The sequence below is a fragment of the Petaurus breviceps genome, unplaced genomic scaffold (genome assembly GCF_028583685.1).
Source record: "Petaurus breviceps papuanus isolate PSGF00001 unplaced genomic scaffold, PetGlider_PUasm1.0 126, whole genome shotgun sequence".
In the NCBI taxonomy this organism is placed as follows: domain Eukaryota; kingdom Metazoa; phylum Chordata; class Mammalia; order Diprotodontia; family Petauridae; genus Petaurus; species Petaurus breviceps.
In genome coordinates, this window is record NW_027185655.1 from 85,075,515 (window position 1) to 85,098,765 (window position 23,251).

At 38.2% G+C, this 23,251-nt stretch overlaps 1 protein-coding gene and 1 pseudogene across 4 annotated transcripts in view; one reads left to right on the forward strand and one right to left on the reverse strand.

Moving 5' to 3' along the window:
- Nucleotides 1–23,251, reverse strand: part of MARCHF1 (membrane associated ring-CH-type finger 1) — a 1,238,958-nt gene that overhangs the window by 854,138 nt on the left and 361,569 nt on the right. The gene's annotated exons all lie outside the window — the stretch shown is intronic.
- LOC138168773 (ras-related protein Rab-2B pseudogene) lies at nt 21,238–22,526 on the forward strand (annotated as a pseudogene).

Genomic DNA, 23,251 nt, shown 5'->3' on the forward strand with positions numbered 1-23,251 from the left:
GCATTGTTCTCATTTCTCTTCCCAATTTTTCCTCCACTTCTCTTATCTGCTTCTTAAGGTCCTCTATGGCCTGTAACCAGCTTGTATTTTCCTTTGAAGCTTTTGGTGCAGGAGTTCTGACTTCACTGTTTTCCTCCTGTTCCATGCCTTGCTCCTTCTTATCCCCAAAATAGGAGTGTAATGTTGGAATCTTCTGTCTGCTTTGTTTCCTTTGCCTGCTCATTTTGCCACTTAATTATTTGACTTTTGGGCTTTTTACCACAGTAGGACTCTGCCGCCAGACAGGGGAGTTTTCATCCCAAACGCTGGGGTTTTCTCAGCTGCCGGAGGTATTAGATGGGTGCCCTCTCTGAGGTCTCCACATGCTCTGGCAAGCTGGACACACACCCTAGGACCTTCACCCTAGACTGCAATCCAGATCCAAGCAGGTTAAAGCAAGAGTGATTACCTCTCAGACTGGTGCTTGGTCCCCCTACACTCTGCAGGCCAGGAGCTGAAGCCGCCACGTGGCACTGGCAGGCTGTGCTGGCATCTCAGCGGTTTCTCGCCCCGAGGGTAAAAGCCATGCACTCCCACTTACTGGGTCCCAAAGTCCAGACTGCACTGGCCTCTCACCTTGTCCTTAGCATCGATGTATTGATAAATCTGGAAACGGCCACAGCTGCTGCTGATCTGGATTACCTCTGCCTGGTGGCTGGTCAGGCCCGCCCTGGGGCTCAAGCCTCAGCGTGGTGCTGGGCTCTGCTCTCAGAGCACTGGGCTGGCCGATTTCTGCTGGCCTGCCAGGCTGTCTTCAGTGGGAGATTAGCTTCTCTGTGTCATTTTGTGGGTTTTGCAGTTCCAAAGTTTGTTTAGAGTCCCCTTTTTACATGGATTGGGGATGGTGGAAGCCAGAGCGGGGAAGGTCATGCTTCTACCGAGTTAGTCTATTTTTAAGGTGTTACTTTCTTCAACATTTTTTGGGGTCTCCTTTAGTAGGCTGTTGACTTGCTTTTCATGATTTTCTTGCATCATTCGCATTTCTCTTCCCAATTTTTTCCTCTACTTCTCTCATTTGATTTTCAGAATCCTTCATATCCTGCACCCAGTTCATGTTTTTCTTGGAGGATTTTGATGTAGGAGTTTTGACTTTCCTGTCTTCTTCTCTTTCTATATTTTGATTGTCTTTGTCACCAAAAATGATTCTATGGTGTGATTTTGCTTCCTGTATTTGCTCATCTTGCCAGCCAATTACTTGACTTTTGAGCTATTTGCCAGGGTAGAACTCTGCTTCCAGAGTGGAGGGTGCTCTGCCCCAAATTTTTGGGTTTTGTGCAGTTGTTGTCAGAACTTTTTCTAGTCACCTTCCTCAGAACTGTGAGGATGATTGCTGCTCCACAACCTCAACAAGCTCTGCCAAGCTAGTGCTCCTCACCCCAGGACCACCACCCAAGACCCAGATCCAAGCAGGTCAAAGCAAGAACAATTACCTTCTGAATGGTCACTTGGTCCCCCTATGATCTATAGGCCTGGAGCTCAGGAGGCTGCCATGCGGCCATAGCTGCCACCACCTACACAACCCTGGGAGGAGTGGCTGGACAGAGCTCTTCTCTGACCCAGTTCCAACAGAGTTCTCCACTGACCTTTTACTTTCTCTTTTGTGTTTATGGTTTTAGAAGTCTGGAAACTGCCACAATTGCCAGTTAATCAGTCCCCTGGAGTCTGTGCCATCAGTCTGAGCCGGCACAGCTCACACAGGACTGAGCTCCACTCCCAGCTGGTGCAATAGACCCTTTCTGTAGGCCTGCCAGGCTGCCTTCAGCAGGAGATTTGTTTCTCTGTCACTTTGTGGGGTCTGTAGTGCTAAAATTTGTTTAGAGTCAATTTTTACAGTTTTTGGAGGTGGTTAGAGCAGGAGCTCGAACGAGTTCCTGCTTTTATGCCACCATCTTGGCTCCACCCCTCTATTTTTTTAACATTTCTTTATTTCTGTACTTTTAAGTTTAATATGAATTATAAATATTTTCTCAATCACTTTCTGAAGTCTAGGCAATAAAAAAATAAAATAAATTATACATTGATTTGTAGCCTTCACCAATTTTCTTTTACTTTTTTAAATTCATGGAATAAAACAAACATTTCCATAAAATTATATGATAAAAAAGATGATTGTGCATGAAACTGTCACTCTATACAGTACAACTTGCTATTTAAACACATATATACATATACATACACACATAGACATACATACATATATGTATATATATGTATAAAATTATTCTGTGCATACTTATATTTATCAATTCATCCTCTGGATGCAGATAGCATTTTTCTTTATATGTTCTTTATAGTTAATCTGGATATTTATAATAGTCAAAATGATTTATTTGCTCAAAGTTATTCTTAAAACAATATTGTTATTATTGTATGAAATGTTCTCTTGGTTCTGCTCACTGTATCCTTTAGCATTTCATGCAAGTCTTTCCACGTTTTTCCAAGATCATTGAGCTCATCATTTCTTTTAGCAGTAATATTCTAGTACAATCATATACCACAATTGATGAACGTCCCTGAAATTTCCAGTTGTTTGTCACCACCAAGGACACAAGAAGCTTCTTTTATCAAGCCCCTTTCCCTTACGCTTCCCTTTTTTGTTCATCTACCATATCCCCTTCCCAAGACATAATAATTCTCTCTGCTTTTACCCCCACAAGATTTCAGTAATGATGGAAAATAGCCCGACTCCTTGTGAATATGGATTATTTCATTGTTTTTGTTTGCCTGTTTGGTGCCTAGCACAATATGCCAAGCCTATAGTCTGAACTAGAATTAGGGTTTTCCCTGTTCTTCATCCTCTCAGCTTGTGGATTGACTCACAACCTTATTTTCAAGTCTAGAAGCTACACTCCCTTTTATCTTACTTTAGCAGGACCAACTGCCTCCTTCCTCCTTTCCTTTCCCCGTAAAAGTGCCTTTGTATTAATTCTACCCAAAATTAAGTGTTGTATCTTTTACTATCTTAAGTTTTCCATTCTGTTAAATGCTGTGATACTAGAAACAACCTCAACAGGTTATCACCACTACTTTCCCTGAATTAGGACCATGTATGGCTAATAGAGTCAGTAGAATCTAAGCCCCATCAGGGTGAACAGGGTTTAATTTTTGTCCTGGTATCCTCAGCACTCAGTATAGTGCTTTGCAATGGATGGTACTTGATAAATACTTGTGAAATTGGAAGAACTGCTTCTAGGCTTCCTTAAAACATCTAAAGGTCATGGTCTAGGGCAAAATGAGATGACAGATATTGACGGAAAAATGCATAAAAATAAGGTGACTGCATCAGTGCTGAACTTGCAGGGTTGTTTTTTTTTTTTTAATCATAGGAGATGATTCTTTCCTGGGCTTATTACTAGTAATGTGTCTTAGGGAGACATAAGTCTTTGAATGATTTTTTAAACAAAGTTAATGTTTTATTAATGCTCTTTTTTCAATTGTTAACATTTCCCAATAACTTCCCCCTCCCTCACAACAAAGAATAGTCAAGTCAAACAAATCAACATTTCTGACAACATATGCTTTATTCCACACCGATAGTTAGTCTTCTACCTTTCTCTTGATAATAGGAAGACATGTTGCATCAGCAATTCACTCAAGTCAAGATTAGTCATTAGGATGATCAGACTTCTAACATCTTTCAGTGCTATTTTCCTTTTCATTACTGAGTTCATTTTGTTGTTCATTGTTCTCTTGGTTCTGTGTTTTTTTTTCTTCTTCAGAGCTCTAAAGCAAAATATTTTACTGCAGTAATACTATACTAGTAGACTGAAAAGCCCATATTTTGGTTATTTATAAAGCAATACAATTGTTAAGCAAAGTGCATTAAACAGAAGAGACTGTCCTTATCCTGAAGGAACTTTCAACCAAAAGGATATGGAAATAAACAATTACATTGTCAGTAACAGTGGAGTTAAAGGAATTACAGATTAGAAGGGAGAGGTTTCTGATTTACAATCCTCATTAAACCACCTGAACTTTCTTCCTTAGCTTTTTGGTGAATTATAATCTTCCTAGGTAAAAGCCTCCACTGAAGTTCCACTTTGTTACTTCAGTACAGCACAGAGGTCAGAGGGTCAACTCTGAAAGAAGCTACAAAGCTGAGAAGATTTCAAACACAGGTCTACTGATAAACATACATTTCTGTAGTCTCAGAAATAGCCTAACCAAATCTGACGAGGTTTGATCTATCATCAGAGCCAAGAAGACCTGAGGCCATGTACTATCTCTGACACACAACAGCTATGTTAACTTCAGCAAGTCTCCAACCCTCTTAAGTGCTCCCAGGAAACTCTCCAAGACTCTAATTTGAGAAAAGATGCTTGTCAGCATTGGAAGAAAGAGCTTTATCATCAGATGTCTCATGCATCAAAATAATCACAAGTCTGTTCCCATCTTCTTCAAAGTACTAGACACCAGGTGATGTCTGGTAACTCAGAAAAATTTTGCTAAGGCAGAGAGGAACAACAATGGGCTCCAGGGAAGGAGTATTCACACCAAAGGCAACAGAGGTCTTTTAAATAAATCCAAAATTGGGCACCAAATTTACACCAAGCACTTGTAATGGTAATGAGAATTTGAATATCTTCCCTGACCCATAATAAGCCTAAGAGAATCTGAAGATCTTCTCTGCTTTGAAGATATACACTGACCCCTAATAGTCTGAATCTAATCACATGGAGCCTTTGGTGGGAAGAGTTTGTTGAAAGGTGGAGCAGAGCCCACAGGAAAAAGGACTCAGAGCAGCTAGACACTGTGGGAGGAGAGGATGCATTCGAGAGAGACAGTTAGGCTTCTGAGTAAATGTTGGTATTTGCCACTTGCTGTGACAGCTAGGCTTGTGTTGTTTTGTGGGGAGGCAAAAGGATGGTGTGGCTCTCTGCTACATACATTAACTTCTATGTTTCTATGATGGATTCGGATTCCTGGTGTTGGGATTTGGTTTTCTGGTGTCTAAATAAATGTTTTGCTTCTGTATTCTACATGGAGAATTTGTTATATTTTGCAATTGAGAACTATGCTGGTATATTTATAGTGACCGTTGGTGCTATAGCTATAGCACTGTGCTAGGTGTTTGGTATATAAAGACAAATATGAAAATGTGCATCAGGAAACTTATAAGAGACACATAATGTAATATACATAAAAATATAACTGAAATCTAAAGTTAATACAAAATAGTTTCATGACAAGACAGGAAAAGAGGAATATACTGAGAGAAGAAAAGAGGGGAGAGGAAAGATGGGGGAAATTATCTCACATAAGTGAAGCATATGAATAGTCTTTATATACAGGGAGAAGGGGCTGGAGAAAAAGGTGGCCTTTACGTTTCTTCTCCATAGAGTCCTATGCTTATTCCCTCCTTCTACCAGAACCAATGGGGAAAAAGCTTATATGATTCCCATCTCCCTCCCTTCTTTTCCTCTGCTATACAGTTTTTATGCCTCTATGTGTGGCATAATTTACCCTTTTCCACTTCATTCATTCCCTTTCTTCCATTGCAGTCCCTTTGCAGCCCTTAATAAGATTTTTTCTAATCGTCATTTTGTGTATTTTATACTCATACCCTCTACTTGTCTATAACCAGTTTGCTCTTATCAAATAGCAGGGTGTGTGTGTGTTTTCCTTGTTTACCTTTCTAAGTCACTGTTGCATCTCGTAATGGGAGGTTGAATTTTCCATTGACTTCTGGCTTTTTTATCAAGAAGGTCTGGAACTCTGTTATATCGTTGAATGACTATCTCTTTGCCTGGAAGAATATGCTCAGTCTCACTGGGCATGTGATCCTTGGTTGTAACCCGAGCTCTTTTGCCTTCTGGAAAATTGTATCCCACTGCAATTGATCTTTCACTGTAGAAGCTGCCAAATCCTGTGCAATCCTCACTGTTGACCCTCGATATTTGAATTGTTTCTTCCTGGCTGCTTGAAGTATTTTTTCTTTTATCTGGTAGTTCTGGAGTTTGGCCACAATATTTTGAGGACTTTTCAGTTTGGGATCTCTTTGAGCAGGCGTCTGCTGGATTCTCTCGATTTCTATTTTACCCTCAGGTTCTAGTATCTCAGGGCAGTTTTCCTTAACGAGCTCTTGGAGAATGTTGTCCAGGCTCATTTATTCATCATGATTTTCTGGTAGGCCTATGATTCTCAGATTATCTCTCCTGGATCTGTTTTCCAGGTCAGTTATTTTTTCTTTGAGGTATTTTACCTCTTTTTCTAATTTTTCATTCTTGTTGTTTTGTTTGACTAATTCTTAGTTCCTCATAAGGTTATTTGTTTCCATTTGGTCGATTCTAGTTTTTAGCAAATCATTTTCCTTGGTTAATTTTTGAGCTCCTTTTCCATATCATACACTTTTATTTTTAGAGAGATGTTTTCCTCATTATAATGTTTTTCTAATTCTGCTATTTTGGTTTTGAGAGAATTATTCATTTTGTCTTCTATCTCTCTCATTTTGTTTTCAAAGTTCTTTTTGATCTCATCTAGGAGAGCCTTCTGTGCTTTGGACCCATTCCCTGTTGAAGTTTCAGCTGTGGGTATGAAGTCCACATTGTCTCCTTCTGAGTTTGGCTCCTCCCTCTGAGGATAGTAGGACTCCAGAGTCTTTGTCTTTGTAGTCTGCTTTCTACCCATTTTGAGGTAGCGTCCTAGCCACGCCCTTCCTCTAGGATCCCAAGCCTTTACTGTAGAGGGTTTTGCCCTGGGGCAAGAGTTACTATGTTTTCAGGGTCAGAGGGGGGTGGGGTTTGGAGCAAGTGAGGTTCACTCTGTCATCCTGGTCTTTGGAGGTCCTGAAAGGGGCTTTTTTTTTTTTTTAAATTTCTGGGCTATGAATTTGTAGCCCCAGGAGTGTTTGCTGTCTAGGACAGGGGCCCCTGTATTTGCTTCTTTCTTTGCTCTTTCCAGTCCCAGCCCTTTGGTAATAGGCCTGGTAGTGGCCCTTGTGGCTGGTGGGAAGACTTGCCCTCTGAGTTGATCAGGCCCCTTCCAGGCCTGCCTCTGCCAAAAGGTGGCCTTTAATTACTCTTATCTGAACTAGTCAAAGGAAGGAAGATTGTATACATTCTCTACACATATGGGTAGAGAAATGCATTTCATTAAACAGAAACAGGAGGGAAAGGGAAGAAGAAAGATATGGGGGTATGAAAGAGAGAGAGTAGATTAAAGGAGAGATTAGTTCTAAGATATGGTTTATTAGTGGGATACTATTATACTGTAAGAAATGAGGAAGAAGATGGTTTCAGAGAAATCTGTGAAGACTTGCATGAAACTAATGTAGAGTGAAGTAAACAGAACCAGGAGAATATACCATGGTAATAATACTGTAAATACAAACAACTCTGAAAGACATAAGAACTTTGATCAATGTAATGACCAACCATGATTCCAGAAGTTTGATAATGAAGCATTCTATCTGCCCCCTGATAGAAAGGTGAAGCACCCAGTGCAGATTGTGACATCCTTTTATACACAATGTGGAAATTAGTTTGACCTGACTGTACATGTCTGTACTAAGGGTTTTGTTTTATTCCTTTCTCAAGTGAGGGAGGAAAAAGTGGGAGGAAGAGAAACAAATATGTTTGCTGATTGAAACAACAATTAAAAATAGAATAGTTTTGGAAGGGGCTGGAATTTGGGAGAAATCAGGAAAAGTCTCATGTAGCACTTCAACTGAGCTTTGAGGGGAATTAGGTGTTTGTATTTTAGGGATATAGGACAAGTTGTGCAAAGCCATGGTGATAGATGTTGGAAGGTTGTATAAAACAAACAAAAAGTAGTCCCATAGCCAATCTGGTTGAACCATAGAATTAGTGAAGGTAAGTAATTTGTAATAAACCAGAAGGGTGGACTGAAGCAAGATTATAAAGGGCTTTACATGCCAACAGATCAGTTTATACTTTATCCTAGAGTTAACAGAAAGCTCTTTGAGCAGGGAAATCTCATAGTTAGACCTGTGCTTCCAAAATATCACTTTGGCAGCTTTATAAAGGACAATGAATTGGAGAGGGGAGAAACTTGAGGCAGGGAAACAAATTGGGGGGCCACTCCAATAATACAAGCAAACAAAGAAGGCTTGAACTAGGCTCTGAGTGGAGAGAAGGGAAAAGATGTGAGAGATGTGGTAGAGGCAAAATTGACCAGACTTGACAACTGATTGGACATGGCAAGGGAGAGTAAAGAACTGAGCATGCTGCTGGGTTACCAAATTTGTGTGTCCTTGACAGAAATAGGGAAGTTAGGAAGAAAAGTGGGTTTTGGAGGGAAGATTATGTGTTTTGAATACACAAATCAGGAGTGATACTGCTCTCTTTCCCTAGGCTGTTAGGAAGAAGAAGACATGCAAATATGCATAAAGCATGATGCAAACATTGTCTTATATTAAGTGAAACTAATAAATAATATAACAGCAGGATGGTTCTCTGGCTGGTGAGATATTACACATCTCATACAACCTAGTAGCATGTCACAATTATGTACATTCCCAGACTCTGAGGATCACAGAACACATATGGAAATAACCTTTTCTCAAGTTCTAATAGTGCCTTTCACAGAGTGGATAAATGACCTCTAAAAAGGGCATTATCCAGTCTTTTTACCTCTATTACAAGAATGGTAACCTTAAAACTGATGTTTCATCTTCTTTATTTGGTCTCTTTGAATTTCTTCCCATGCACAATACTGATTATCTCTGATGGGTAATGACTTGCCCCTATGAAAGTTCTCTACTGGTCTACTGGTCTCAGCTGAGCTAAGTTAAAGACACGCAATGAGAACTACATGACACTAGATATCAGTATGATCCAGTCAGCAAGACACTGAACAAATAATGTGAGTGCACTAGAACAATAAAAAAAAACCCAAGAACTTTATATGGGAAAAAGGACGTCAAAAAGGAACATAGTTCTTGTCAGTGCTATGTAGGTTGGTTATCTAAACTCAGAGCAACACTAGAGAATTTCTCTAGCTAAATAAAACTCATTGATGATCTGGTACATGGAAAATTCATGTCCTCACAGAATGATCTCAGATTTAGAACAAACTTTGGAGGCTTCTTAGTCCAACCAGTACCTAAACATATGCCCCATCTACCATTTACTCAACAAAAGGATATCAAGACCTTAGTAAGATAAAACTGAATACTTTCTGAGGCAGCCCATTCTACAAGGGGACATCTCTGATCCCTAGGATGTTTCATCAAAGCTAAATCTGCCCCTTTGCAAATTCTCCTCACTCCTCCCACTTCTGCTGAATAACTCCAATTCCTCTTCTCCATGACAACCCTTCAAATGCTTGAGAACAGCCATAATGTTCCCCTTTCCCCTTCACACTCTCTTCTTCCTGTGAAATATCCCCCAGTTAGTTTAAGAATTTGTATATAACAGGCACCAGTACATAGCACAGTTTATTAAGTGCTAAATAAATGCTTATCAGCTATAGCCAATCTAAAAGCCCTTTACCATCCTATTTATTCTTTTATGGACTTTCCTCAGTTAAACAATATTCTTCCTATGGTGACCATAAATGAATACAATATTCTATATGTGACCTAATCAAGATAGAGTGCATTGGGACTATCATTTCTCTAGTTCTATGACTCTCTTAACTGCAGCCTAAAATGGCATTATCCACAACACAGTTTTCCCATGCTGAGTTTTTGATCCACAAATCCCCTGAGATGTTTTTCATATAAATTTGTCTTGACTTATTCCCCCATCTCATTAAAAAAGGAAAGGTTAAAAGTAGTGTATACCATAAGCATGATACATGCTTACATTGAGTGCTGATTTAATTATCCAAAAGACAAAATTTATGCATAACCCAATTAGTTATAAATTAGTAGAGAAAGGCACTATGTGAAGAACTGAGAAAATGAGAAACAATCTATGTCCTTAAGAAGCTTACATTCTATTGAGTGGGTAAACATTTATGTAGGTGAATAACTACTGTGTTTCCCCGATAATAAGAAACTGTCTTATTAATTTTTTTGGACAGAAAAACACTAGAGGGCTTATTTTCAGGGGAGGGCTTATTTTAATTAACATTGACAGCAATTTTAATAAACAGGTAAATGTGAACAAAAAAATGTACCTTTATTCAATAATGAATTCAATAAAGAACAGGATGACGCACTCACTGCTGCAGCTCTGATTGGATGCAGCTTGGAGCGCGGCGTGTGCTTCACCTGGGGGAGGGACGGTGCATACAGAGGGTACCGTAATGTAGTGTGTAGCGCAGGGGATCACCTGCACTACAGTAGCAATCTCAATAGGGCTTATTTTCAGGGGAGGGCTTATTTTAGAGGAATCTTACACAGTAAGGGGAGGGCTTATTTTCGGGATAGGTCTTATTATCGGGGAAACATGGTTATAAGATAGTTTGAGGAGGGGGCAGCTAGGTGGCGCTTGAGACCTGAGTTGAAATCTGACCACAGACACTTAACACTCACTAGCTGCGTGACCTTGGGCAAGTCACTTAAAAAAATGATAGTTTGAGGAGGAAGAGAACCCTACCAACTAAAGGAACAGGGAGAGCTTTCCTAGGGGAAATGGGATGAGTAAAGACTCGTTGGAAGGTAATCATGCTAAGAGTTAGAGTTGAGGAAGGAATGTATGCAAACCATGGGGAAAAATTGTTGTTTCCCCAAACTCAGCATTCCATCTTTGTGCAAAGGTATGGAAATGGTAGATAGAATGACAGGTTTCCTAAATGACAGTTAAGCCAGTTTAAATGAAATGCAGAAAACTGTATTATAAACTGAAATTGATAAGTGAAATGAAATAAAACAATTACTTCTGAACAAATTAGGTTCTACAAATGCAATGAATAATACTGCAGCATAGGAAACCATGAATATTAGAAATTCAGGAAAGCAAAGGAATGAAGACAGTAGACTAAAGAATACAATATGTACAATGGTTACAGTAATGTAAATGAAAGAACACCAAAGACAATCAAACTCAGATTCAATTTATATCAAATAAGTGGAACGTTAAGGGTCTACTATGTGCCAATCACTGTGCTAAGCACTGAGGATACAAATAAGAGACAGTCCCTGCCCTCTAGGAGCTTAAAATCTAATGGGATAAGACAACACTTAAAATCAGCCTGAAAGAAGGCAGGGAGATATGAAGGGATATTGGATTACTGAGGCATGTTTTTATATAGACTCAAAGACAAGTAGAGCTGCTGATGGAAAAATGGAGTTACCATAAAGGCTGTGAGATCTCTATAAAGCAAGGCTCTGGGAAGAGTTTTTGCATAGCTAGGTGGCTCAGTAGACAGAGAGCTGGGCTGGGAGTCAGGAATACGTCTTCCAGAGTTCCAAGGCCTCAGATACTTACTAGCTTTGTGATCCTGGGCAAGTCACTTTAACCATGTCCACCTCAGTTTCTTCATCTATAAAATGAGCTGGAGAAGGAAATGGAAAACTACCCCATATCTCTGCCAAGAAAGCAACTGAACAACTGAGAAAACGTGAGTATCAAAACCTGAGTCATTGTTCATAGTGATAAGATTTCAGATCAGTTTATGTGGGGATAGGGACCTTTAAGTTGAAGCTAAGGAAAGCTGCTGATAAAAAAATGCATGTTTATTTCCTTCTTATAAAGACTTATCAGGCTTTACAGGTGTGGAATGTCGCCTACAATATTATATAAGGGCACTCTGTCAGTTGGGTTTTGTATAGCTTCTTTGTAATGAGAATTTACTGGTGATGGTGAAGAGTATTTTGGGGACTGGAGAATGGAGTTCAGGTGTGACAAATCTCCAAAAACAGTGTGTCATATCGCAGATACATCTTTATTGTAGTATAAAAAATGAGATATGATTAATTTCCAAAAGTAATTTAACAACAGGTCATGTTAAATATAAAATGATTATTAATTACCATTTGTTTAAAATTTTCAGGAATATTGACAAATAATGGAATATACCAAATTAATTGCAAATCCTGATTTAGTGGTTCTTTTTGGTTCTAAAGGATGTTTCACATTTCAGAATTATGTCAGACTTACACTGTTTAGCTAGAGGATACTTAATAGCATATTCTTTAGTTATTCAGTCTATGGATCCTGTCATAATTATTGTCTAAATGCCTAAAAACTTAAAAAAAACTTTTACTTTAGTGGTTACTGCAAAAAAAAATCTCTTAAGATATTAACCAATACTGAATTAACAGGGTTGAAATATTTTTACGAAGGAATATTTCTAACATCGTCTTTTTCTAAAAGATATGGTGAACAAGAAAATGGACTTAGCACAGTGCCTCAGACATAGGAAACATTGTAAAAGTATTGCTTGGTGTTGTTATTGTGATTTCAACAATCCATAATTTTGCTAGTGAATACTCCTTCCATCATTCCAAAGTCACAATCTTCTTCATCTTTAGTCTAACTTCCTGGCTTGCTGAGACCCAACTGAAATTATATCAATAATCCAGTTCAAAAGAAATCCTGGAAATTCATACCAAGGAAGATAAGGATATGTGACAGAATTATTCTCATTTGTCCCAGTTCACTAGATTGTTCCTAAGCTCTTTATTCCACAGCTCTTGCAACAAAAGTAGAAAGTACTCTCTATGAAAGAAGCATTTTCATTTTCCAAGGAATTCCACAAATGCCACCACATCATGCAACAATAGCCATAAGAGAATTTAGAAAGAAATAATGGCAGTTGGCACCTCCTTAATTAGTGATGCCAAGGTGTTCATAAATTGACCTGACATGAACCACAGGGAGGTAGTCTGGGATTCGACAAACAGTCTCTGGAGATTTGTTAAACCTGACAACCACTGCTACCTTCTTCTGGTAATTCACATGGGAAAAAATTTAGGAGGCACACAAGGTATTATGAAGTCCTGGGAAAGAAACTAAAGACCTTATTTATGGTCACAGTTGGCCTTTTCATCACTGCTGCTAATCAAAAATAGAGTTACCAGAATTTCAAGACATTTTGTAAAGGTAACAACTTATTAACAAGATGGTTTTCTGGGATGAGATTTAGATTTATGGATAGTGGTCACATGTTAGAGGAGAAGTAAGCAAGAAATGAGTTTTATCTTTGTTTCTACTGAAGCAAAGACAAACTTCTGAAATCAATGTTTGATTTTGCACATTCCACTTTTCCTTTTCTGTCTTTTGCTCTAAGCTCCCAGATGCCCAGCATCCTTATGTTGTCCTAAGCACTCCACTTCAAGCCTGCCCTTCCTTTCAAAATGGCCTATGCTCCAAAATGATGTAAATTCCTTCTCCTCAATCAAAACTCTTATTCACAAAGACAGATGTGAGGAGAGACTGTTTGAACTACTTCATACTAGCATATGAATAATTGATAGATATTCACATGTCAGCATTAAGTTTTCAAAAAGTTAATAATTATTAACAAAATTGATTCTCTAATTCAACAAACTTCAGGTAAGGTAATAAAGTGGATGAAAAATATTCAGATAGCTTAGAAAGATATTTTTGAGAAAAGGGCTTGTATGGCCAGGATTGCCCTGCCTGGAAGTCCACTCCAGGATCTAATCCTTTAACCTTTTCATAATTTTTCCCCTTCCTGCATTTCTGACCCCATAGATACTTTGAAAATGTACATTTTTTTCCACAATGGCTGCCACAGGTGTCACAAGAATTCTGGAATTTGCCGGATTGAAGCAATACAGTATTTTAGGTATAAACTATTTCCAAATCAAGAATTTTAGTAAGTGGCAGAAAAATGCTGAAAGTTGACCATGTTGGACTGGAAACTTACCTGAGCAACATAAAGAAAATCAGACAGCTTGTATGAGGTCGGGTTGGCATATGGACTTCTAGATATTTATTTATTTAGAATTTGAATTAAATTGCCAAAAGCTTTTGAGATTCAAACATCATTAATCATGACTTTTATTACAACCATAAAAATATCATGTGGGTCTGGTCTCTATAAGAAATAATCTGGTTTCCTGATTTATTGATAGAAAGGTGTTTGCTTTTGAATGGGATAACCTATTTGTGCTCACAGTTTATCCATTTAGGCACTAGATAGTTGCCTCATAAAACAATATGATGGTACAATTTCCACTAAATACAATGAAAAGCAAACAACCATCCATCTCAACTTCACTCATTCAGAAAGTGAAATTCCACTAAAGTTAATTACTTAGTCTTATTCAATTTCTCTTAAAAAGCCAATTCTTTCCTCTCTGTATCTAGTGGTGATCAATCTTTATTTAGGGCCTGTCACTAAGTTTAAATATATATTCTTCTTTATTAAATTTTACCTGGACCAAAACAAAAAGAAATATCTAATAATTTATCTTAAAAAAAAAACTTAGTGAAAGCTTCAAATGTGAAATCCTTTATAAAAGAATAAGGCTGGTTTCAAGAGATACTGTTGCATAGTGGTTAGACCTGGAGTCCAGAAGATCTGAATTAGAATCCTGCCTTAGAAAGTTCTTAGCTGTGTGAATGGGTAAACTGCTCAGTCTCTCTGTGAATCAGTTGTCAGTCGACTTCCATTTACTAAGCACCCATCGTGTGCCCGGTGTTGGGCTAAGCCCTCAGACTACAAAGAAAGGTTAAAAAAAAAGATCCTGTTCTCAAGGAGCTCACAGTCTAATGAGGGAAGACAAAGTGAAGAACTAGATAAAATCAAGATATATGAAGAATATCATCACTGATTTTAGAATAATGTAGATAGATTTGTGCTAAATAATGAAGAGTGAAATGAGCAAAACCAAAAGAACATTGTATACAATAACAACAATATTGTTTTAAGAACTTTGAACAACTAAGTCATTTAGACTATTATAAATAACAAAATTAACTGCAGAGGACATATGAAAAAAGATGCTATCTGCATCCAGAGAAAGAACTGATAAATAGAATGTATGTATACATTGTATATGTATGTATACATTGTATATATCTATACATGAATGTACAGAATGTATATAGTATGTATAAACCGTATATAGTATGTATAGAATATATGTATGTATGTGTGTGAGTGTGTTTGAAGCTATTGGTAGCCATCTCTAGGGGCCTAGTGTTGGGGGTTAGGGGGAGAAAAAGAGGAGAAAAGTAAGTTACATGATAACTTAAGTTGAATGTAATGTATTTGAAGTTTCATGTGCAATCATTTTTTCCCCTAATTCTGCTATGTTATGTAAATGCTTGTTTTCTTTCATAAATTCAAAATAAAATAAATACAAATACAAATTGCTTGGGCTGCTGTTCATACAAATGAAGGCACTTCGATTGTTCATCCTTTGTTTTTAAAAAGGGCTAATGACATCAATGGGGTGATATATTGACTTGTGAGTGAATTGGATTTAAGAGAAGCAGAGCTGCATAAAGTCCTCAGCCTCACTCTCCCAGTATTATGGAAGTCCAGTGGCAGGACAAAAATCATGATGACTGGTGATGGCTTGGGATGTATAGGAGGAGTTTGGTGTCTTTAATGTCTGATCAAGCTCTAAGCACCTACTTCATTGCCGATGGAACAAATTGTTTCTATATGCCCATATCACTCTAGGGGAAATCTTCATATTCTTGGAGTTGATATTCCTCTTAACTCACAGACAGATTGAGGCCTCTTGGTTATCTGGGCTCTTCAGTATAGAGCAAAGGAATACTGATAAATACTTAACAAATAACTCTCTGGAAAAAAAAATGTACCCAAATACACTTTCAAGTATAATCTACATTATTAACATTTTCTTCATAACTTTCTTAAGTCTAGACAATCAACAAAATAATAGATTGAGTCCTGATTTATGGCTCTTACTGATTTCTGAGGGTTCTCTTCCTCCTCAAACTATCTTTTTTTTTTGGGGGGGAGGCTTTTTTGGAGGCGGGAAGGCAGGGAAGTTGGGGTTAAATGATTTGCCCAAGGTCACACAGCTAGTAAGTGTTAAGTGTCTGAGGCCACATTTGAACTCATGTCCTCCTGACTCTGGGGCCAGAGTTCTATTCACTGAGCCACCTATCCACCCCCTAGTAGAAATAACATTAAGGAAGATGCATTTACACCTACTTTCACCTAAGTACCATGGGGCCTTTCCATTGAACTCACAGAAGCAATTGGAAAGTTAGTTCTTTGAGAGCCAGGTCTGTCTTGGTTTTTTTCTGTTTATACTCCCAGTCCTTTTTTGTGTAGTAAAAGCTTAATAAATACATTTTTATTCATTCATCCCTGTCCTGTTCTAATTTAAAACAAGTAAAATTAAATGTACATATTTTTACAATAAGTAACAGAGTAAGATGTCAAAATGGTATTCTAATTTCAAATAATACAACTCCTGCACTCTCCTAACTCAAATGGTGGCCTCGAGTCATACTGTACTTTGAGGGTTATCCTGAGTTGGTATAGCCCTGGATGCATTTGCTGATATTCCCTCCTCCTGAATTCTCCCATTTTATCCACTCTCCTACAAAAGTAGAATTTGGGGTGGCTAGGTGGTGCAGTGAATAGAGCACTGACTCTGGAGTCAAGGAGGACCTAAGTTCAAATCCAACCTCAGACACTTAACATTTATTAGCTGTGTGACCTTGGGCAAGCATTTAACTCCAATTGCCCTGCCTTCCCCCTCCAAAAAAAGAAAAAAAAGTAGAATTTGACTTTTTAGGGAAATAGTGAAAATAAAATCAAGTCCTCAAGCAGTTTTCCTCTGAATCAAATGGCCACAGAGAAACCCAGGAAGGAACTTATTCTCTGGGCTCTAGCATTTTGTTCAGGGCAATCTGTACTTACAAGATACTTGCCTCAGGCTGGTGAAATGACATTCACAAAATTAAACTGAAAGCCAATAGTTTTGTTTTTGTGTTTTTTCACCCTGTAGTATTGGTCCAAAATTCCCTCCCAAATTCCTCTAGCTGTATAAAAGGAGGAGAGGCTAACTGTCCATCTACTGGGGAACAGGGAGGGGACACAAGACAAGGGGTCTTTCCTAAGTTCTTTTATGTCCCTATCCAGTTTTGTGACTTGTGCCTGAAAGAGATGTTTCTAGTCCACTGTGTTTCTGTGACACCTTCAAGTTATCAATTTACAAACATCCTCAACTCAATCACTTTATCAAATTGACTTCCTTATGTATATTCATTGGCATATTTTCTTATGTGCCCCTAGTCCATGTAGACAATCTGAATGATCTCCACAAAAGGAAAATTCAGAACAAAAGAGTTCATGCTATTCTTAATCTGATACTGAAACTGCTCTAGGCAGTCTCCAATCTATGGGGTCATAAATGTATCTCAAATTTACAGAACAAAGCCATAATCTGGTGAGATAACTGGAACTTTCTTCCTGAGCTCTGAAATTTACAAGGCACCTACAGTTTATCACCTGGGCACCCTTTTACCCCTAGAGACCAACTTCTCCAAATCCCACCCTCAGTGCTTCCCTAGCCCAGTCTAGATCTTCCCTTCAGCACCCTCTTAATTATCCAGGGTGTGATTCATAATCCCCCTCTTCCTCCATTCCTGCTTTCTTCCATTAGCTTTCACACCCCTGCACATGGCCACAGGTACAAATATCACTAATTGCAGCTCTAGTATTGGATTTTATAATAAAGTTATATAATTCTTTATATTTTAATTTTTTTCCTTTTGTTCCCTATAGATTATTTATTCCTTTTAGCCCCCAAATAATACAGAATCATCTTAGTATGTTTAAATTAAAAAAAAAAAGATTTCTTTAACAAGCTGCAATTTAAAACAGACTAACCTCTATAACTTAAAATACTCTGGTCCGCTGCCTTAGCTGCCACAGCTGGTAATATCACAAATAATGCCCCATATGTATTCTCCTTTTATCTGATCTATATTTCCTTAGAAACTATTAGGGTTTCTTTTCTTTCTCTTTTTAAGAAATAAAGCTTCTCAAAACACTTTATAAATAGAAGCAATGCTCTACAAATGTCCAATCCCCTCTGTCATAAAATGTTTAAGAAAGTATATACTTATACATTTATACATGTATATATTTCAAAACCAATTTATAAAAGCAAATCCTTCTTTCTCCTTTTGAATTCCTAGTGAGAAGACTAAATTCTAAGCATAAAAATACCCAAACTTAAAAGTTTTAATATCTTCCCAAAATTTTGTAAAAGCAAGAAATCTTTTATTCATTTATTTATTCATTCATTCATTTATTTGTCTGTCTGTTCATTTATTTATTTATCTATCTATCCATTAATTCATTCATTCATTTATTTGTTTGTTTGTTTATTTATAACACCATGTTACACAGAGACACTAAAACTGAATGAGAATGTTAGGAACTAGTTTTTACTCATGGAAGGTACCTTCTGCCCACTTATAGAATAGCCAGATGCAGTACAAAGACCAGATTTTCTCAGCATTGGGAAAGGGATGATATGGCTCTTTGCAGATACCTGTACCTTTTTGTAAACAGATACTGGTCCTACCTGGCATTCTCTGTTTTAAAATTCAATATACATAAATACAAAGTGAAGCTCAATATATATACATTTTTAAAAAGTCAATACAAAATTTTAAAATATACTTTAGTGATTTATTTAATATGACTTAATTTATAAATATCTGAATTAAGAAATTTTAGAGGAATGCATGAAGTTAAACATATAAATTTCATGGAGTACATAGTCATCGCTGTTCACTTTCATAATGTACTTTCACATACATGAGACTATACTTATTATTCCACAAATACATTTACATTCATATATCTTTTTTAAAGTTTAAAGTTTCCAGTTCAACACTGACTTTCAAGTGTTTTCTGCTACTTAGTATCATGCTTTTTTTTGTGTATGACAAAATAATAAAAAATACATTGTTTGATTTTATTTAGCAAATATAATTGAACAATTTTTTCCACTGTGGATTTTTTAAATGCCCTTATGAGTTGGAAAGATTTAAAATTAAATACAAATGAAGCTAAAGAAATGGTGCTTGTGATAGCATTTGCTATCCTTTAGTTTTAATCAATCAGAAAGCATCTATTAAGTATCCACTATATGCAACCAGGTGATACAGTGGATAGAGTGCTGGGCCTAGAGTCAGGAAGAGCTGGGTTCAATTATACCAGCAGATACCAGCTATGTGGCCCTGAGCAAGTCACATAACCCTGTTCTCCTCAGTTTCCTCAACTGTAAAATGACCTAGAGAAGGAAATGGCAAACCCACTCCTGTATCTTTGACAAAAAAGACCCAAATGGGGTCATAAAGAGTTGGGCATGACTAAAAAAAAATCAACAACAATAAATATGCAAGCCACTCTACTAAGTGCTCTTCATACAAATTAACTTTCCACATGATTAGCAGGTGGCAACAAAAAATTCAAATTATAGACATATAAATGAGAATTAAAAAGTATATGCTACATTAATGACATTCTTGAATTAATTCAAATAATAATTTGAATTGAGGCAATAAATTCCATTAATTTATTTTCTTGGGACTCTGGGATGTGGAACCATAGAATGTGAGACCTTGACTAGCCCTTTGGGATCTTGTAGTTGGATCCTTTCAGTAGAGAGAGAAGACAAGGTCCAGAATGTGTGAGTGATCTGCCCATGCTTTGTGTAATGTTAATGGGATTTGAAGATCTTCCATGCCCTTGATTGGCAAGTAAACAGGTACTTAGTACTTAGTTTCAAGTTAATGATGTCAAACCTCTGTTAAAGAAACAGAAGGTATGAACCCCTATTGCTGATGTAACAGGAAGGGGTGGAAGGGAGGAACTAAAGGAAAGGAGGAGTATATAAGGAAGAGCACAATCTGGATAGTCCCGAACTTCTTGAAGAACTTCTTGGAGCAAACTGTATGGAGGCTGGAGAAAGTGATTTGGATTTTGAGAACAGAGCTTCTGCTGAGACTTTTCTTCTAGGAAATTCTGCTGAGACTTTTCTTTTGGGAATTTCTGATGAGAGCTTCCGAGAACCAGGTTGAAGAGCTACCATGAGTGAGAGAGGAGGATCCCTGCTTGAGGGAACCCATTCTGTTGTGAAAGCTTGGAAATGTGGGTGTTCACTGCATTAACCATATGTGCCAATTTCGTGGTTACTGTAATGAGTTTGACTTTCTGGTTCTGGGACTTGTTTTTCTGGTATTTGAATAAATGCTTTGGTTCTATCCTATATGTGGAGAGCCGGTTATATTTTGGGATTCACAACTATACCAGCATATTCATAACCACTGTGGGTGCTGTGAATATTGCATTATTATTACATCAGTCCAGGGTTAATGCCAGAGATATTACTAGGCAGGTCCAGGTCTCAAATCTTTTTTTGTTGTGTGTGTTCTTTGTAGGTGGAAAGGCAGGGCAATCAGGGTTAAGTGACCTAAGGTCACATGGCTAGTAAGTGGTAAGTGTCTGAGGTCAGACTTGAACTCAGGTCCTTCTGACCCCAGGGCTGGTGCTCTATTCACTGCACCACCTAGCTGCCCCAGGTCTCAAATATTTAGCCAGCAATAATTATCTTTTTCACTGAGTTATACTCTGATTGATATCATACCCAACCAATAATGTTCTTGAAAACCAGCCCCCGCCCCCCCCAAAACAGCAAACCCCCCCCCCCCACACAAAACCTCAATGCCCTTGGACAAAAGAAAACACACACACACACACACACCTTTTGGGGACTCTAACATTGTCACTGAACCTCCACAGACTTTGCTAATACTCCAAAAATTCCATTTACATTTTTAAATTAATGAAATGCACTTCTTTTTGCAGTAGCCAAATGTGTATATACACCCCTCATCTGTCCTCCACCTACTTAGCAGCTTTTCTTGGAGCAGGTGAGAAAAGGGAATCAGGGATTTCCATAGGAAGAACTCTGCTGTGATAAATAAGCCTTTCACCAAGTCTCCCCCTCACTTCCATAAAAAATAAAAATAAAATTTGTTTTCATCCCTCAGTAGCAATATAAAAACAACCAACTTCGGTAGCAATCACATTAAACTACTGGCTTCTAAGATGATTCTTTGGTTGTTTTGGTGAAGTTATTTAAGATGTGTCTGACTCTTTGTGACCCCATTTCCTTCTCCAGCTCATTTTTCAGATGAGAAAACTGAGGCAAAAAGGATTAAATTACTTGTCCAGGGTCACACAGCTAATAGGTGTCTGAATCGCAATTTGAACTCAGGTCTTCCTGACTGCAGGCCCTGCATTCTCTCCACTAAAACACTGTGAAGATTCTACTATATTATAAAGACTGTCTGGGTGGCTAGAGAAGTCGGGAGGACCAGCTGTAGGGACCATGACTTATGCTTATCTCTTCAAGTACATCATCATCCGGGACACAGGTGGGCAAGTCATGTCTCCTTCTGCAATTTACAGACAAGCGGTTCCAGCCTGTCCACGACTTCACAATAGGTGTGGAGTTTGGGGCCCCTATGGTCAACATTGATGGCAAACAAATCAAACTGCAAATCTGGGATATGGCTGGGCAAGAATCGTTCCATTCTATCACCCGTTCCTACTACAGGGGAGCAGCTTGAGCCGTTCTGGTGTACGACATTACAAGACATGAGACTTTCAACCACCTGACTTCATGGCTAGAAGATGCTCAGCAGCACTCCAGCTCCAACACGGTTATCATGTTAATTGGAAATAAGAGTGATCTAGAGCCTAGAAGAAATGTGAAAAGGGAAGAAGGAGAGACCTTTGTTCAGGAGCATGGGCTTATCTTCATGGAGACCTCAGCCAAAACTGCCTCTAATATTGAAGAGGCCTTCATTAACACAGCCAAAGAAATATATAGGAAGATCCAGCAGGGCTTATTTGATGTCAGCAATGAGGCAAATGGCATCAAGATTGGGCCTCAGCAGCCAGCCTCAGCATCATCAGGACCCAGCTCATATCAAAGGAATTATGAAGGCACAGGTGACAGCTCTAGCTGTTGCTGAATTTCTGACCAGAGTATCTAATCCTTCTTGGAACAGACACCCTCATGCACCAGACTTGAGGGGAGAGATCCTGGCTACTTTGGCCAGGGGAAACCTCATCCCCAGGTGTGATATCCTGCCATTCCACCTGACTATGGAAGAATTTGTGCCCTTAACTGACCAGTTCCTCTTTAGGGACGTGAACATTTTCCCCTCCCAACTCTCATCCTTATATTTTAATTTCTAAATTGTTAGGGGCAAGACTGAGACTCACTGGAGTTCAAAGATAAGCAAACACTGATTTTTTTTTTTTTTAGCACAACCCTGCTGCCCATTATGAAGTGTTAACAAGTGTCAGAGATCTTCTGAGTGAGCATGTCAAAGAGTAAGGATCTGGTGTAGATTTGCCAATTTGGGAATTTCAAAAGCCTTTTTATTTCCTCCCTTTGGGGGTCCATTTGCTACTTTTTCAGAGACCTTGTAGGGAACACATGGTTCCTTTTGCTAGAGCATTTAGAGATAATGAACAATTTTCTACATCTGTAAGCAACCCCTTTCCATTGCTAATTTTTATCTCATAGGGTCAAATTTTAAAGAAGTAAATGAACTTCTTGAGGCAGTCCAGGACCAATGGTCTCTTTCTGTTAGTTAGGACCTAGAGAAAACAGTCCTTATTCTTGTTCTTTTAAAGACCATATCTAGTCAAGACCAAATCTCTTGCTCTCCTCAGCTTGTTACACATGACTTTTGTTCCTACCTCCTTGCTCACATGCTACTCCACGTTCTTCAACTTATTGAGTTTAAGAATAACTTCTAGCATATGTCCCAAAGTCAACCCCATCAAATTCTAATTGGTCTACTACTCAGTGCCCTGTCAGCCTTCATAAACTCAGTATTATGTTAAGCAGACAAGTTAATTTGCACTTTTGTTTCTTTGTAAATATATCATCAGTTGTTTATGTGGAGGACCTATCTTCCCCACATAGAGTGTAAACCTCTTGAGGGCAGGGACCATGTCTTCTTTTGCTTTTGTGCTTCTCCTTCCTTTCCAGTTCCCTCACAGTGCTTAGTGTTGCACATAATATGTACTATAAATATGACTGACTTAAAAGAAATGGAACAGCCTTATTGTATGCCTTTTCTGAGGCTCTGGAAGCACCTTTTAGGAACTATATCCCAGTCTCTTCCAACAGCTAATCCTGGGTTCCATATTTCCATTTTTTCCTTTCCTCAGATCCATGTTCATTTGTCTTCCCTCTGCCATTTCCAGGATCTTTACTTCCATTCCATGCAAGCCTATATGGGAAGGCTGACTGGTGCTTGGCAAGCAAATCAGCATGCACTTTTCTAGCCAGTCCTATATT